Source organism: Podarcis muralis, chromosome 1, assembly GCF_964188315.1.
Source record: "Podarcis muralis chromosome 1, rPodMur119.hap1.1, whole genome shotgun sequence".
In the NCBI taxonomy this organism is placed as follows: Eukaryota; Metazoa; Chordata; class Lepidosauria; order Squamata; family Lacertidae; genus Podarcis; species Podarcis muralis.
The window spans coordinates 13,286,907-13,303,239 of NC_135655.1; positions in this window are offsets into that span (position 1 = coordinate 13,286,907).

Consider the following 16,333-nt stretch of genomic DNA (forward strand, 5'->3'; position numbering starts at 1 on the left):
AAGTTCTGGGCATTTCCACAGTGAGCGTGTCCTCATTTCTTAGGGGGAGGGGGGAAAGGTGGAAAGTCAAGTCACATGTGCTTAACCTTTTGAAAAATCCGAGGCAATACTCTGCACACCTTGTTAAAACCGTATGAACTGGGAACACAAGAGTGTTCTGCAAATCACTGTAATTTACCTCATCGTTTTCAGTGCACCTTTGATTTATTGACTCACTTATAATAACCTTATAGTGTTTAATATAACAAAAGTTTCTAAGCAACACAAGCCAATTAATTAATTAATTAATTAATTAATTAATTAATAACTTTGCAATAAAAATACAGCGAAAGGAAACGAAAGGGGATTAGAAAATTCGTAGCGGGCAACACCATCAGTGACTGTAAGAACGGGCCATTGGCTTGACCCAACAACATTCAGTAAGATTACCTAATTTCTTTTTATTTACCTGTGCGTGTGGTGTAAGAAAGAGAGGTATATAATACAGTGGTACCTCAGGTTAAGTACTTAATTCATTCCCGAGGTCCGTACTTAACCTGAAACTGTTCTTAACCTGAAGCACCACTTTAGCTAATGGGGCCTCCTGCTGCTGCTGTGCCGCCGGAGCCCGATTTTTGTTCTCATCCTGAAGCAAAGTTCTTAACCTAAGGTACTATTTCTGGGTTAGCGGAGACTGTAACCTGAAGTGTATGTAACCTGAGGTACCACTGTATTATATGAATAATTCCATTGGATGGAACTTCCCATTTTTCTTCTCCCCGCTCCAGAGCACATTTGGGTGGTGGGGGATGGAAGGAGGAGGAGGAGAGGGAGGAGAAGCCCTGTTGCACAAGCAAATGCCTGCTTGCATTGCGTTGAACCTCATCCATCGATTTCAGTGGATCTTCTTCGAGTTAAATACCACCTCTCTATATACGTCTAGTTTTCAGCTTGAGATGAACTTTCGGTTGAAAAAGTATTTTTTCTTCCTTTGGGGGGTATGTGTGCTTTTCTTTTTCTCTTCAAAATCCATCTTTAAAATCTCATTTCATGGATTGTTATGTCATCAAGTCTCAAAATTACCCTCTAAGTACAGTGACGCATACGTGATACTGATCTTTTCAATCACATCCTCTTGGGATGGAGCCATATGCAGCCGACTCCTTCTTGTTTGTTAGCGTTTCCCCAGCCCCACTCATGCAGAATCGGGGAGCCCAATGAATAGCGATATTGCCGGAGATGATTATTTGATGGAGAACTGTATTATACGAAAGAAATGATGCTGAAATGGCTAAAGCTGCAAAGTTGTGGCTGGCCTTAAATAGCAGCCTCTGTCGCCTAAGCGTAATTGGTGACCTACTAGAGTCAGCTCTTTGTGGGTAATCTATATCACTCCTCCGTCTAGAGTACCTTTCAATTCATCATTTCCCAGGAGATTTAAAACAGTCATCAAAAACATTTCCCTCCCTCTCCCAGGCCAATTTATCTCTTTGAAGGCCTGGTGATTCTCTTTCAAACTCCCCCTCCCCAACACACACCCCTTGTGCATTAAATATTACAAATTCAAATCAGTGTTCCCCTCCACCGAAATAAACCCACGGTTGTTGGAGTAAGAGGGCAGAGTCCAATTTATGTTTCAGCAAGGTGCAGCAATTGGCAGATTTTCGATGTGGTGGAAAGAGTTTTGCTTATTAAAAAAAAAGCCATCTGTATGTTGTGCATAAATACATATGTGCATACGAAAGAAGGTGCTTTCAATTATTATTTTATACCCTGCCTTTCTTCTCTCTGAGTACTCAAGGAACTGTATGTCATAGGCATGAAGCATCTGTGGCCCAGCCAATATGGCTGAACTCCCATGAGAACAAACTGGCATGGTCTTTGGTCAACGATGATTGACCATAGATCCAGTATGGTGTGATGGCTGGCGTGTCGGACTATGATGTGGGAGACTAGGGTTCAGATCCCCACTCGGCTGTGAAGTTCACTGGATGGCCTTGGGCCAGTCATTGCCTCTGAGTCTAACCTACCTCACAGGGTTGTTGTGTGGTGTAAATAGAGAGAGGAAGAACCATGAACACCACACTAAGCTCATTGGAGAGAAGGTGGGATAGAAATACAATAAAAAATGATAGCAGATGCAGTCCAATAAAATTTGGAGAGCTACAAGTTCCCTGTATTTTGGTAAGTGTTGCTGTTGTTATTATACCCTCTAACGCCTATGTTTGGGACGCAGGTGGCGTTGTTGGTTAAACTACAGAGCCTGGGACTTGCCGATCAGAAGGTCGGCGGTTTGAATCCCCGCCACAGGGTGAGCTCCCGTTGCTCAGTCCCTGCTCCTGCCAACCTAGCAGTTTGAAAGCACGTCGAAGTGCAAGTAGATAAATAGGTACCACTCCGGCGGGAAGGTAAACCGCATTTCCATGCGCTGCTCTGGTTTGCCAGAAGCTGCTAAGTCATGCTGGCCACGTGACCCGGAAGCTGTACGCCGGTTCCCTTGGCCAGTAAAGCAAGATGAGCACCGCAACCCCAGAGTTGGTCACGACTGGACCTAATGATCAGGGGTCCCTTTACCTTTTACCTTTACCTAACGCCTATGTTCAGGCTGTGTGTGGCATTGCCTATGAGGCCAAAGCAGCACTACTCATGCCTGAGAGGAGGCTGGGGAAAGAATCAAGTTTTACAGGAGTACAAAACGACTGGAGAGGAACCCCAAAGGCGGTTGAGTGTTTGGTCAGCACAGAATGCTGACGGACTGTTGGGTTTGGGGACATTTCGGCACAATTCTGCACAGCAGCACTTCAGTGAATGACTTTTGGTTGTGTGGGTCCCACTTGTTGGGATGATGATGATGATGACCAGCTGGAACTTCTCAGATGGGAGCCATTGCCATTCTAAGAGAATGATAGAGGCGTTCATGGTTAGTTCCAGCAGCTCTTTTTCTAGAAAAATATCATTGATGATGATGATGATACTTTTTCTGAACATTGTACTTCTCAGCGTACAAAAAAGGAATACACACAAAGCAGGCAGTATGACTACAGCTGAAGGATCTGAAAATATAAGAGACAGAAGCATACGGATATGATCAAAATGATCAAAGCAGATATTGACTGCTCTAAAAGCAACAGATTTAAAACATTGCACTAAAAGGCTGTTGAACAGAAAGCTTTTCAAAAGGTAGCTAAAGACAGCTAATGAGGCAGAGTGGCAGACTTCATAACTTTAGCATCAGTGCAGGGCAGGCCTTAAAAAAATAGGTTGTTTTATGGAATTTGGGAGTTTCTTCCACCTCCCAAATTGAAACAATCTGGGTTAAACTTCCAACCCACAAGCCAAAGAGCAACAACAAGAAGTTCTATCATTATAAGCCTCAAAATGCTACAGCTTATGCAAATGACATTTGCTAATAACTTGAAAGCTGTAATATATGAGCTAACAGATGAGGTCTGTGTGCCAGATTTTTAAACTTATCCATTAAAAACTACAACAGGCCCAGGAAGTTCTGAAAATGGACATACTGACATGTTTTTATTTCAATTTTTATACAGGCATATCAAATATTTATTTTCTTTTTGTGTGTGAAAAAAATGCATGTTATTCATCACATTTCCATTGCTTTGGTGAAGTTCTAAGCAGCCATTTTAAAAGTGATTAAGATTTTCCTGCCCCGTTAAAGCTATGGCAGCAAATGTTGGCAAAATAATATGGTGCATGTACAGTTTACATTTTGAACTAAGAATCTTGCCAGTATGCCAATGTTTGGTACCAGATCCACCTAATGGATGCTATATAAAATGCCCTACGGAATATGAAAGTGAAGTGTAGTGTTTAGGCCAGAGGTTGACAAAATTTTGGACCTGTAGGCACATTTGGAAACCTGAGACCCTGCTGTTGGCAACCACACACACACACACACACACACACACACACACACATTATTTTTTCATTGTTTTTGATGTTTCCCTTCCATTGAAATGCATTTGAATTAATTGTGCAATTAGGTATTTCAGTTTCAGCTGTAATGTATAGTGAGACAAGTCTCAGAAGCTGAACTGCAGCAGAATGAAAACAGTGCTGATTGTGATGAACACAGGATGACAGGTAAATGTGCTCACAGGTAACAATCAAGGTATTTTAAGCTCATGGAAGGGAACTGCCATCACCTGGAAAGAGGTAGGCACAGCTCTGTCATTGACAAGGATTGACAATTTACAGCCACAGGTTTTCAGATGCTGGTCTATTTTTCTTGTGACTCTCTGTCTGCCTGTATCCCTGATTGTATGTCATGTTTGACCATCTGAGTATGTGCTTTGGGATGGTCCAGATTGCTCGCATGGAACATAAATGGATTGTGTAAATTGGCCCCTAGCAAGGGCTAACATCTTGATTTATATCTCTGATGTTTTTAATCATGTTCACAGCTAACTCACTGTCCTCACTGTGCAGTTGTGTCGAAACATATCTGAGGAGGGCTAAATTAAGACCTCTAATTAATTTTCCATAGGCTTCCAGGAGATCTGAAGTGATAATCACATTTATGGGTCTCTTGTGTGAGGTTGGCGTTGGAACCAGGGCAGACAGACACCATATTCCATTAACATAGCCACTGATCTCTCAGTCAAAGGTTATGACCCCTCAAGGGACTGCAAACTGGCTTCCAGGAGTTGGCAATAACTCTTCAATTTTCTCCATGTTTAGGGCTGATTCATGTGATCAATATGTCATCAGTCATCTGCTGTTTTAGGAATACGATGAACGGGATTAACCATGATGCTCAATATGCAGTAGAGCAGGGTTTGCTCAAGAGTGATGTTTAGCTCTTGTGGATTTCAAGCATGACTCCCATGCAGTTTGAGGGGTGGAAGTCTGCGAGGGGACAGTTACAGGGAATCGATGCAGCATTGATAGCAATGTTTGGAGCACTGGTGCAGGCAAGATCGAAGTCCCATTGCTATTTCTGCAGCAGGGTCTCTGCAGGGCTCCTGTCTCCAGCATCAATGGAACTGCAAGAAATGCATAGTGTTTGCTTCGGTGTAAGTAGTTGCTGGTTTCATGTGGGCCCATGGTGGCCAATGCATTAAAGTTCTTCTTAGCAGCAAGAATATTGGGTCATATGTCAGTAGATGATATTTTTGGTCTCTGTGGTCTCTTTTGGTCTCTGTGGAAGCCACCCAGAGTGGCTGGGGAAACCCAGCCAGATGGGCGGGGTACAAATAATAAATTATTATTACTATTATTATTACCTATCCCGACCTTGTACAAGGTCAGCAAGTTACGAGAACATCGTAAGAACCACCATTCCTCTCCTTCTAAATTCTCCCCCTGGAACAATTCTCCGTTCTGGCCTGGGAAAGTCTGGGGTAGTTGGAATGTCAGCAGAACTTTTGGAGAAAGAGCAAAGGGCTGCTGCTTCCACTATGAGAGTGAGGAGAAGAATCATTTCCTGCTCAGTTATGTTTCAACCACCAACATCCTAAACCCATGGCTGCAAATGTAGGTGTGTGTCACACCTAAAGTGGAGAAATGGTGCCCAGTTTCACAGTTGGTGAAAAGGGGCTATGAAATCCAGACACCATTTGATGCCATTTCTTCTAGATGCAACCTCGGTGCACATGTCCTGGCAAATTCTGGTCAGTATAGTTAAAGCTATGGTTTTCCCAGTAGTATGGAAGTGAGAGCTGGACTATAAAGAGGGCTGATCGCCGAAGAACTGATGCTTTTGAATTATGGTGCTGGAGGAGACTCTTGAGAGTCCCATGGATTGCAAGAAGATCAAACCTGATTAAGGAAATCAGCCTTGAGTTCTCAGTGGAAGGACAGATCCTGAAGCTGAGGCTCCAATACTTTGGCCACCTCATGAGAAGAGAAGACTCCCTGGAAAAGACCCTGATGTTGGGAAAGATGGAGAGCACAAGGAGAAGGGGACGACAGAGGACGAGATGGTTGGACAGTGTTCTCGAAGCTACCAGCATGAGTTTGACCAAACTGCGGGAGGCAGTGGAAGACAGGAGTGCCTGGTGTGCTCTGGTCCATGGGGTCACAAAGAGTCGGACACAACTAAACGACTAAACAACAACAAGCAACTTCCCAGCACCGTGATGTGAGTGACAAAACATGAGCATACAACGCTATCACCTCTGATATTCCATGCTCTAATAGTCCATGCTCAGGTTTCATACAGAAGCACTTTCTGTAGGAAATGCATTAGCATATGAAATGGCTTCTAATGATGAAGGAATGTTTTCGATCTGAGCGCAGTCCTCTCCTTCCGGCTTTATAGACGGCAACACCCATCTCTGATCTCTCGCCTTTTGTAGATTTAATTCATGTTCTTGCTATTCTTATAGCACGTTCCTTTTTTAAAACGCCTTCTACTCCCCACCCCACCCCACCTCTCCGGTAGCAGGTGACACCTACAATTTGAAAAGCTATAAAAATGAATATAGATGAAATATTAGAAAGAAGGTCGAATGAAGCAAGTGTGAACAAATAGGTTCTTACAGCCTTAAATACGTTTGAAAGCCGCTTTCATCTGAGCTCACTCTCCTCATCCTAGTGAAATTGATTCATTGACCAAATTGGTCATTTAAATTCAAAAGCCCAGTCGATCTCTACAGGTCTCCTTTCCCCCTAGATTTATGCGGCAAGCGGTGTACGCTGTTATGTGTCTCTTAGATATTTTTGTTCCAGGATAATATATCCTGGTTTCTGCCGACGGGATTCTGAATAAACAAATGTTTGTCTAATTAATTGCTAAGGCGCCTGGGGTCAGCAGCTAACCACGCTGGAGAGAAATGTGATAAGCTGTATTGTTAGGAGTTCAGTACTTCTGCTTAAAATGTAATTTAAGTGCCCATTGGATTTGAGGGCATCAGGGGGAAAGGCTGTGATTTAGAGAGCAAAAGAATCCCCTCCGGTGCTAGCTGCTAGTCTGCAGCGTGCCTGTGGACATTTTCTAAGGGAATGACATTTGTACAGTTCATGTGAATGGAAGAGAAAAAGGAAAGACTGCAGCTAGGGAAATAATAACTGCTGATGGTGGCAACATACATTTAAACCGCATTTTAAGCAAACATTCTCCCTGGAAAAAAAGAACATAGGGAACTGTAGTTTATTTTTCACATAACCACAGTTCCCAGCACCTTTAAGAAACTACAGTTCCTTCTTCCATTCAACACAGAATGATCTAGCACATGTTGGGATTATACCCTGATGATGTCTAAACCACTGAGCCTCTTGGACTTGCCGATCAGAAGGTCAGCGGTTTGAATCCCCAAGGTGGAGCAAGCTCCCATTGCTCTGTCCCAGCTCCTGCCAGCTTAGCAGTTCGAAAGTGCAAGTACATAAGTAGGTACCACTGTGGTGGGAAAGTAAATGGTGTTTCCGTGAGCTCTGGTTTCCATCATGGTGTTCTGTTGCACCAGAAGTGGTTTAGTCATGCTGGCCACATGACCCGGAAAGCTGTCTGTGACAGCTTAGCTTGAAAAGTGAGATGAGCACTGCAACCCCATACTGTAGTCGCCTTTGACTGGACTTAACCGTGCAGGGGTCCTTTACCTTTACCTTATACCCTGATGGCTAAGATAGCACGCTTCCTTAGATCAAGTGAGCAGAATGTCATACAGAATAACTTTTTGTTTGGATGGGATTCCTTTATTCAAATTGCATCAGAGAAGTGTTTTTCGCTCGCTATCAGTTATGGGTTTACAACTGCTTAAGTACAAGAAGTACCGTAAGCTATTTTTCTGTTGGTATTTATTAGGGCATGAGGTTTTTCCATGATGCCTGAGTAAAAGTTGGAACCAGTAGGTTTAAAACAGTTCCCCTTGAATATGCATGGTTTTACATAGCCCTACCCCCTACTAAAATAAAACCCTGAAGCATACATTGGTAAGTTGAATAACAAAAAATAAATAAATCACAGATCTAGTTCTTTCCAGCAACAGAAGAAAACATTAACCCAAGAGGCCATATCCAAGGCAAAGATCCACAAGCCTGTGACTTTTTACATAGATGATAACAACATCTCAAACCAATCACAGAACACATATGTGGGAAATCCCTTGTAAACATTATGAGGATCTGCAAGGATCCATCCCTTCAGATCCATGGCCGCATCAAAAAGAACTGGATCTACTGTTTCTAAGGTTCAGTCAATGGCAATAGATGTGACTTGTGATTTAATGGTTGGTGGTGGTGGGGAGGTGGACCCATAAAATTATGCAATTGCAACAGGATCTATCTTACTTATCAGACTTGCATATGCCACACCTAACTCCATTGACACCCCACATTCTCCTCCCTGCTCAGAATTCCCAGAGCTCCCTGTGAAGAGCGATTGGTTCTTAGATCGCTCTGGGAATTGGAGTGCTGGGAGGGGAATAGGGTTCCCTGCAGAGCTCTCAGCACCTTTGAGAAGCTATAGTTCCCAGGATTCTTTTGGGGAGAACCCTTGAAATGTTTGGTGTGAACGTGGCTGTAGCTGGACACAATCCATGGTTTGTAAGTTGCTGGAAACTGCAGGAGGGAATGTTTCTCCTGTGCTTGTGTCCTTCTTGTGGGTTTCCCATGGACATTGCTCAGCCACTGTGAGAATAGGACACTGGATCCACTGGCCTGATCCAATTGGGCTCTTCTTATATTCCTTTAAGGGATGCGGGTGGCACTGTGGGTTAAACCACAGAGCCTAGGACTTGCTGATCAGAAGGTCAGCGGTTCGAATCCCCGCAATGGGGTGAGCTCCCGTTGCTCGGTCCCTGCTCCTGCCAACCTAGCAGTTCGAAAGCACATCAAAGTGCAAGTAGATAAATAGATACCACTCCGGCGGGAAGGTAAACGGCATGTCCGTGCGCTGCTCTGGTTCTCCAGAAGTGGCTTAGTCATGCTGGCCACATGACCCGGAAGCTGTACGCTGGCTCCCTTGGCCAATAAAGCGAGATGAGCACCGCAACCCCAGAGTCGGTCATGACTGGACCTAATGGTCAGGGGTCCCTTTACCTTTACCTTATATTCCTTTAGGAAATCATCTTGATGCATGGGCAAAAGTAACAACCTGTAAAATTGTCCTGAGTTTTGGTCCTTTGTGAAGAGCTGTGGCACCAGTGTTTTATTTTGCTCTCTCTTCCATGTAGGTTTTCAGCTGAATGCCCCTAGATATTATCTGGACTTCCTCTTCACATGGAGGAAGGTGGGCATGGAGACTGAGCATAGATTGTTCTGGGGCAATCTAACCTCACGTTGTTCACTCCTCGGGCTGAACTGAGTGTCATCAATCAGAATGACCAGCAGATTAATTATGACGAATCTTCCACAATATCGGTTTGTTGTTGGACATTTTTCTTAGTCATGGCACTTTCAAGGGAATGTGCAAGATAGTGGCAGACTATTATTGCTATTTGCAAAAAAGGGAAAAAACCCTGCTTGATACAGGGTGATCAACAGATGCCTGATTCTCTGCCCCCAGGAGATTGCAATCTACACTTTGACAGTGGGGAAAGAGAGCAAAGAGAGGAATGATGGGACATGCAAGGTTAAGAGGGAATGCATGCAGACTGTTGGGGGTGGTTTGAAAGTGCCTTTATTGCTTTCAAAACACACATACAGTGGTACCTCGGGTTACAGATGCTTCAGGTTACATATGCTTCAGGTTACAGACTCTGCTAACCCAGAAATAGTACCTCGGGTTAAGAACTTTGCTTCAGGATGAGAACAGAAATCATGTGGCGGAGGCAGCAGCAGGAGGCCCCATTAGCTAAAGTGGTGCTTCAGGTTAAGAACAGTTTCAGGTTAAGAACGGACCTCCGGAACGAATTAAGTTCTTAACCCAAGGTACCACTGTATTTTCAACAGAAGCCAGTGATGGAAGCACACAGTTGTACTGAGGCAGTACTTGGCGGTGAAATTTTGTGTCCCTTACAATTGTGCGCCTGCAGCAACTGCCACTGTGCCCCTCCCCACACTACACCACTGCTTGGACATGAACCGTGGAACCGTATGGATCAAATGGCCATGTGGAAACCTGTGCAACATGTCAAAGAGAAAAATATCTACCAAACTTTTAGAAGACATCTGAAGACAGACCTGCCCAGGAGGACTCCCCTGAGTGAGTGCTTGAGGGCCCTGCTCCTTCCTGCCACTTACCATCTGGCCTGGGGCGGGGCCTGGGGCCTCATAAGGACTGCGTGCGGCTTGCGGCCTGCTGCCCAGGAAGACTCCCTGAGTGAGTGCTTGAGGGCCCTGCTCTTGCCACTTACCATCTGGCTTGGGGCGGGGCCTGGGGCCTCATAAGGACTGCGTGCGGCTTGCGGCCTGCTGCCCAGGAAGACTCCCTGAGTGAGTGCTTGAGGGCCCTGCTCTTGCCACTTACCATCTGGCTTGGGGCGGGGCCTGGGGCCTCATAAGGACTGCGTGCGGCTTGCGGCCTGCTGCCCAGGAAGACTCCCTGAGTGAGTGCTTGAGGGCCCTGCTCTTGCCACTTACCATCTGGCTTGGGGCGGGGCCTGGGGCCTCATAAGGACTGCGTGCGGCTTGCGGCCTGCTGCCCAGGAAGACTCCCTGAGTGAGTGCTGAGGGCCCTGCTCCTTCCTGCCACTTACCATCTGGCTTGGGGCGGGGCCTGGGGCCTCATAAGGACTGCGTGCGGCTTGCGGCCTGCTGCCCAGGAAGACTCCCTGAGTGAGTGCTGAGGGCCCTGCTCCTTCCTGCCACTTACCATCTGGCCTGGGGCGGGGCCTGGGGCCTCATAAGGACTGCATGGTGCGGCTTGCGGCCTGCTGCCCAGGAGGACTCCCTGAGTGAGTGCTTGAGGGCCCTGCTCCTTCCTGCCACTTACCATCTGGCCTGGGGCGGGGCCTGGGGCCTCATAAGGACTGCATGGTGCGGCTTGCGGCCTGCTGCCCAGGAAGACTCCCCTGAGTGAGTGCTTGAGGGCCCTGCTCCTTCCTGCCACTTACCATCTGGCCTGGGGCGGGGCCTGGGGCCTCATAAGGACTGCATGGTGCGGCTTGCGGCCTGCTGCCCAGGAAGACTCCCTGAGTGAGTGCTTGAGGGCCCTGCTCCTTCCTGCCACTCACCATCTGGCCTGGGGCGGGGCCTGGGGCCTCATAAGGACTGCGTGCGGCTTGCGGCCTGCTGCCCAGGAAGACTCCCTGAGTGAGTGCTTGAGGGCCCTGCTCCTTCCTGCCACTTACCATCTGGCCCAGGGCGGGGCCTGGGGCCTCATAAGGACTGCGTGCGGCTTGCGGCCTGCTGCCCAGGAAGACTCCCTGAGTGAGTGCTTGAGGGCCCTGCTCCTTCCTGCCACTTACCATCTGGCCCAGGGCGGGGCCTGGGGCCTCATAAGGACTGCGTGCGGCTTGCGGCCTGCTGCCCAGGAAGACTCCCTGAGTGAGTGCTTGAGGGCCCTGCTCCTTCCTGCCACTTACCATCTGGCCCAGGGCGGGGCCTGACAGGCCTCACTAGGACAGTTGTTACTGCCGGAGAGGCACAGAGTGTTTTTAAAATGTGTGTTTTTTTTGTTTTTGTTTTTTTAATTCTTTGGATTTTTTGTATGTGCGGGGTGGGGGTGGGATGGATGTTGGTTGGGCTTGGGGAATTATTATTTTTTTATTTTGATGTTTTTGTAATTTTTACATTTTTCGTTTGTATTGTTTTATTGGTTTTGTTTGTTTGTTTAAGGTGTTATTTTGTTTTTAGGGGGAGGGTTCAGGGCTGCCGGGGAGTGGGCCCCAGCCCATAAAATGGCTGGGGCATGTTCCACAGGGCGGGATGCACTGGGACAACCGATCTCAGTGATCACGGGTAGGAGGAGGAGTTACGCTAAGACCAGACCCTGTCATTACAGAGGAGGCAGGTTTAGTCGTTGTCTGAGGACTATCCCTGCCTCCGGGTCTGGTCCTGACCGGATGGATACTAGAATCAGCAAGGGATACCCACATGACCTGAAGGTGCTGCTGTGCAATGCCAGGTCAATGATTCATAAGACCACTGCCATCCATGACTTGATCATGGATGGAGGATTTGACCTGGCATGTATAACAGAGACCTGGTTGGATGAAGCAGATGGGCCTGTCCTTGCCGCTGCTTGTCCACCAGGTTTCTCTTACGCACAGCAACCCAGGTCATGTGGGCGGGGAGGGGGGGTTGCAGTGATTTTTAGGAAGTCATTAGTTTGCACCAGGCGTCCTGTTGGGAAGACCCAGTTTTCTGAGTGCATGTTCTGGAAGTTGGGCAATAGGGGCAGTACAGGATTCCTTTTGGTGTACCGACCTCCCCGCTGCACCAAGGATTCCCTGCCCGAGCTGCTTCAGGTCGTGGCGGATGTTCTCCTGGAGACACCTAGCTTGGTCGTCCTAGGGGATTTTAACATCCATGCCGACACGACCTTACAAGGGGCCGCTCGGGACTTCGTGGAAAGCATGGCCTCCATGGGGCTGTCCCTGAATAAGTCTGGCCCAACCCATAGCCGTGGACATGCCTTGGACCTGGTGTTTACCTCTATAGATGTTGGTGATCTGACACTAAGTAAAAGCGAAACGAAAGAAGTGCCATGGTCAGATCACTTCCTGGTGCAACTGGACTTCTCTGCGACCCATCCCCTCTGCAGGGAGGTGGGACCAATTCGGATGGTCCGCCCCCGCCACTTAATGGATCCAAATGGTTTCCAGAGAGTGGTAGGGGATGCTTTATCCCATGTTGATGGCCTTTCAGCTGATTCCCTGGTGGCCCGCTGGAATGTGGAGTTAACCAGGGCTATTGACTGTTTGGCTCCGAAGCGCCCTCTCCGATTGCATGGAGCCCGGACAGCCCCGTGGTTTTCCACGGATCTGAGGGCAATGAAACAATCGTTGAGACGGCTAGAGCGCCGGTGGCGGAGAACTCATTCCGAATCTGACCGGACACAGGTTAGAGCTCAACGTCGAGCCTACCAAGTGGCGATAGCGACGGCGAAGAAGAATTTCTTCACCGCCTCTATTGCATCTGCAGAAAACAGCAGCAGGAGACTTTTTCAGGTGGTTCACAATTTAGCGGAACCACCTGCAACATCGGGGCCCAGTACGGGCCACATGTTCTCCTGCAATGATTTTGCAAAGTTTTTTGCAGATAAAATCGCTCAGATTCGGGAAGAAGTAGACTCCACCGTGGGAGCAGGGCCGGGGCGGGAGAGTGCTAGAGTTCTGTCTAGTCAAGTTGAGTGGGATCAATTCCAATCTGTTACCTCCGAGGATGTGGACAGGCTGCTTGGACGAGTGAAACCAACCACCTGTCTCCTGGATCCTTGCCCATCCTGGCTTATAAAAGCTAGCCGGGAAGGACTGGGCAATGGGCTTCGTGGGGTGGTGAATGCTTCCCTCCGTGAGGGAGCCTTCCCAGACCCGCTGAAAGAGGCGGTTATTAAACCGCTTCTTAAAAAAACAATCTTTAGATGCGGCCACGATGGCCAACTATCGCCCAGTCTCAAATCTTCCATTCCTGGGCAAGGTGATTGAGCGAGCGGTTGCCGAACAACTCCAGGCACGCCTGGAAGAAGCGGACCATTTGGATCCCTTCCAGTCGGGATTCAGGCCTCATCATGGGACTGAAACTGCCTTGGTCGCACTGGTTGATGATCTCCGGCGGGCTAGGGACAAAGGTGAGAGCTGTTTCCTAGTTCTGCTGGATCTCTCAGCGGCGTTTGATACCATCGACCATAGCATCCTTCTGGACCGTCTTGGGGGGCTGGGAGCTGGGGGCACTGTTATACAGTGGTTCCGCTCCTTCCTCCTGGGCCGTGTTCAGAAAGTGGTGGTGGGGGATGAGTGTTCAGACCCCTGGGCTCTCACTTGTGGGGTGCCTCAGGGTTCTGTCCTCTCCCCCATGCTTTTCAACATTTACATGCAGCCGCTGGGAGAGATCATCAGGAGGTTTGGGCTGGGTGTTCATCAGTATGCGGATGATACCCAGCTCTACCTCTCTTTTAAATCAGAACCAGTGAAGGCGGTGAAGGTCCTGTGTGAGTGTCTGGAGGCGGTTGGAGGATGGATGGCGGCTAACAGATTGAGGTTGAATCCTGACAAGACAGAAGTACTGTTTTTGGGGGACAGGAGGCGGGCAGGTGTGGAGGATTCCCTGGTCCTGAATGGGGTAACTGTGCCCCTGAAGGACCAGGTGCGCAGCCTGGGAGTCATTTTGGACTCACAGCTGTCCATGGAGGCACAGGTCAAATCCGTGTCCAGGGCAGCTGTTTACCAGCTCCATCTGGTACGTAGGCTGAGACCCTATCTGCCTGCGGACTGTCTCGCCAGAGTGGTGCATGCTCTGGTTATCTCCCGCTTGGACTACTGCAATGCACTCTACGTGGGGCTACCTTTGAAGGTGACTCGGAAACTACAACTAATCCAGAATGCGGCAGCTAGACTGGTGACTGGGAGCGGCCGCCGAGACCATATAACACCGGTCTTGAAAGACCTGCATTGGCTCCCAGTACGTTTCCGAGCACAATTCAAAGTGTTGGTGCTGACCTTTAAAGCCCTAAACGGCCTCGGTCCAGTATACCTGAAGGAGCGTCTCCACCCCCATCATTCTGCCCGGACGCTGAGGTCCAGCGCCGAGGGCCTTCTGGCGGTTCCCTCATTGCGAGAAGCAAAGCTACAGGGAACCAGGCAGAGGGCCTTCTCGGTAGTGGCGCCCACCCTGTGGAACGCCCTTCCAGCAGATGTCAAAGTGATAAATAACTACCTGACATTCAAGAGACATCTTAAGGCAGCCCTGTTCAGGGAAGTTTTTAACATGTGATATTTTATTGTATTTTTGGTTTTTATGGAAGCCGCCCAGAGTGGCTGGGGAGGCCCAGCCAGATGGGCGGGGTATAAATAATAAATTATTATTATTATTATTACTGTTTAGGGAAGCTTTCAATGTTTAATAGGTTATTGTATTTTAGTGTTTTGTTGGAAGCCGGCCAGAGTGGCTGGGGAAACCCAGCCAGATGGATAATAAATAATAATTATTATTATTATTATTATTATTATTAAACCTAAGACTCAAATTAAGTAGGTATAATTGGGGGGGGGGGAGAGAAATTCAGTTCACTTCACATTTAAAGGTGAACTTTACCAGATTTACACTCATAAGAACTGAAACATAGCTATTCTTCAGAATTCACACTTGGCCACACACCCAAAAGAAGACTCCGAGTCTTCTGGAGAAAAGGTTATATACATTTATAAATAGTCAAACAGAGGGTGGTTTAATGCTGATTAACTCTTTCGGCTTCTTCCTTCCTCAGAAAAGATTTTAAATCTCTCTTGCTCTTTGTTTTATTTCATTTCAATTTTTTGGTGGTTTTTTTGGCTGTTGGTCTAAGATGTTGATTTTGTGACATTAATGCAAAAGGGGGCTTTGTACATTCATACATGTAAATGCAATTTCACGTTATCAGTTACGATTTCTCCAGGCAATGATAATTTAATAGCCTCAATTGCATACACAAGCGCATTTTTCAGCCACTGCCAACATGATTAAGTAATAATTTCTGAATACTACAAAGAAGTGTTTTGTTCTTTTCCATTTGGCAGATTGAAAAGACCCTCGTCTCTCCCTCCCTCCCTCCCCCTCTCCCTCCCCCACCAACTTCAAGAAATTGCATGCCTCAAAATGCTGCCATCTAGTGATGGAAAGAGGCAAGACCTTATGCACCGGATCTAGGTCTGTATTTTCTACTGGGTGTTCAGGTAGAACCTGTAGCTACAAGTGCTTTATACCTGTATCATTTGTTACTCTGACTGCACTTACTCAGGGGGAATATGAGTTTGGACTCTCCATCATGCCATAATCATCTCAAAGAAACGTACCAATGTGCATGTTGTTGTTGTTGTTTAGTCGTTTAGTCGTGTCCGACTCTTCGTGACCCCATGGACAAGAGCACGCCAGGCACCTCTGTCCTCCACTACCTCCCGCAGTTTGGTCAAACTCATGCTAGTAACCTCGAAAACACTATCCAACCATCTCGTCCTCTGTCGTCCCCTTCTCCTTGTGCCCTCCATCATTCCCAGCATCAGTGTCTTCTCCAGGGAGTCTTCTCTTCTCATGAGGTGGCCAAAGTACTGGAGCCTCAGCTTCATGATCTGTCCTTCCAGTGAGCACTCAGGGCTGATTTCATTAAGAATGGATGCGTTTGATCTTCTTGCAGTCCATGGGACTCTCAAGAGTCTTCTCCAGCACCATAATTAAAAAGCATCAATTCTTCGGCGATCAGCCTTCTTTATGGTCCAGCTCTCACTTCCATACATCACTACTGGGAAAACCATGGCTTTAACTATACGGACCTTTGTTGGCAAGGTGACGTCTCTACTTCTCAAGATGCTGTCTAGGC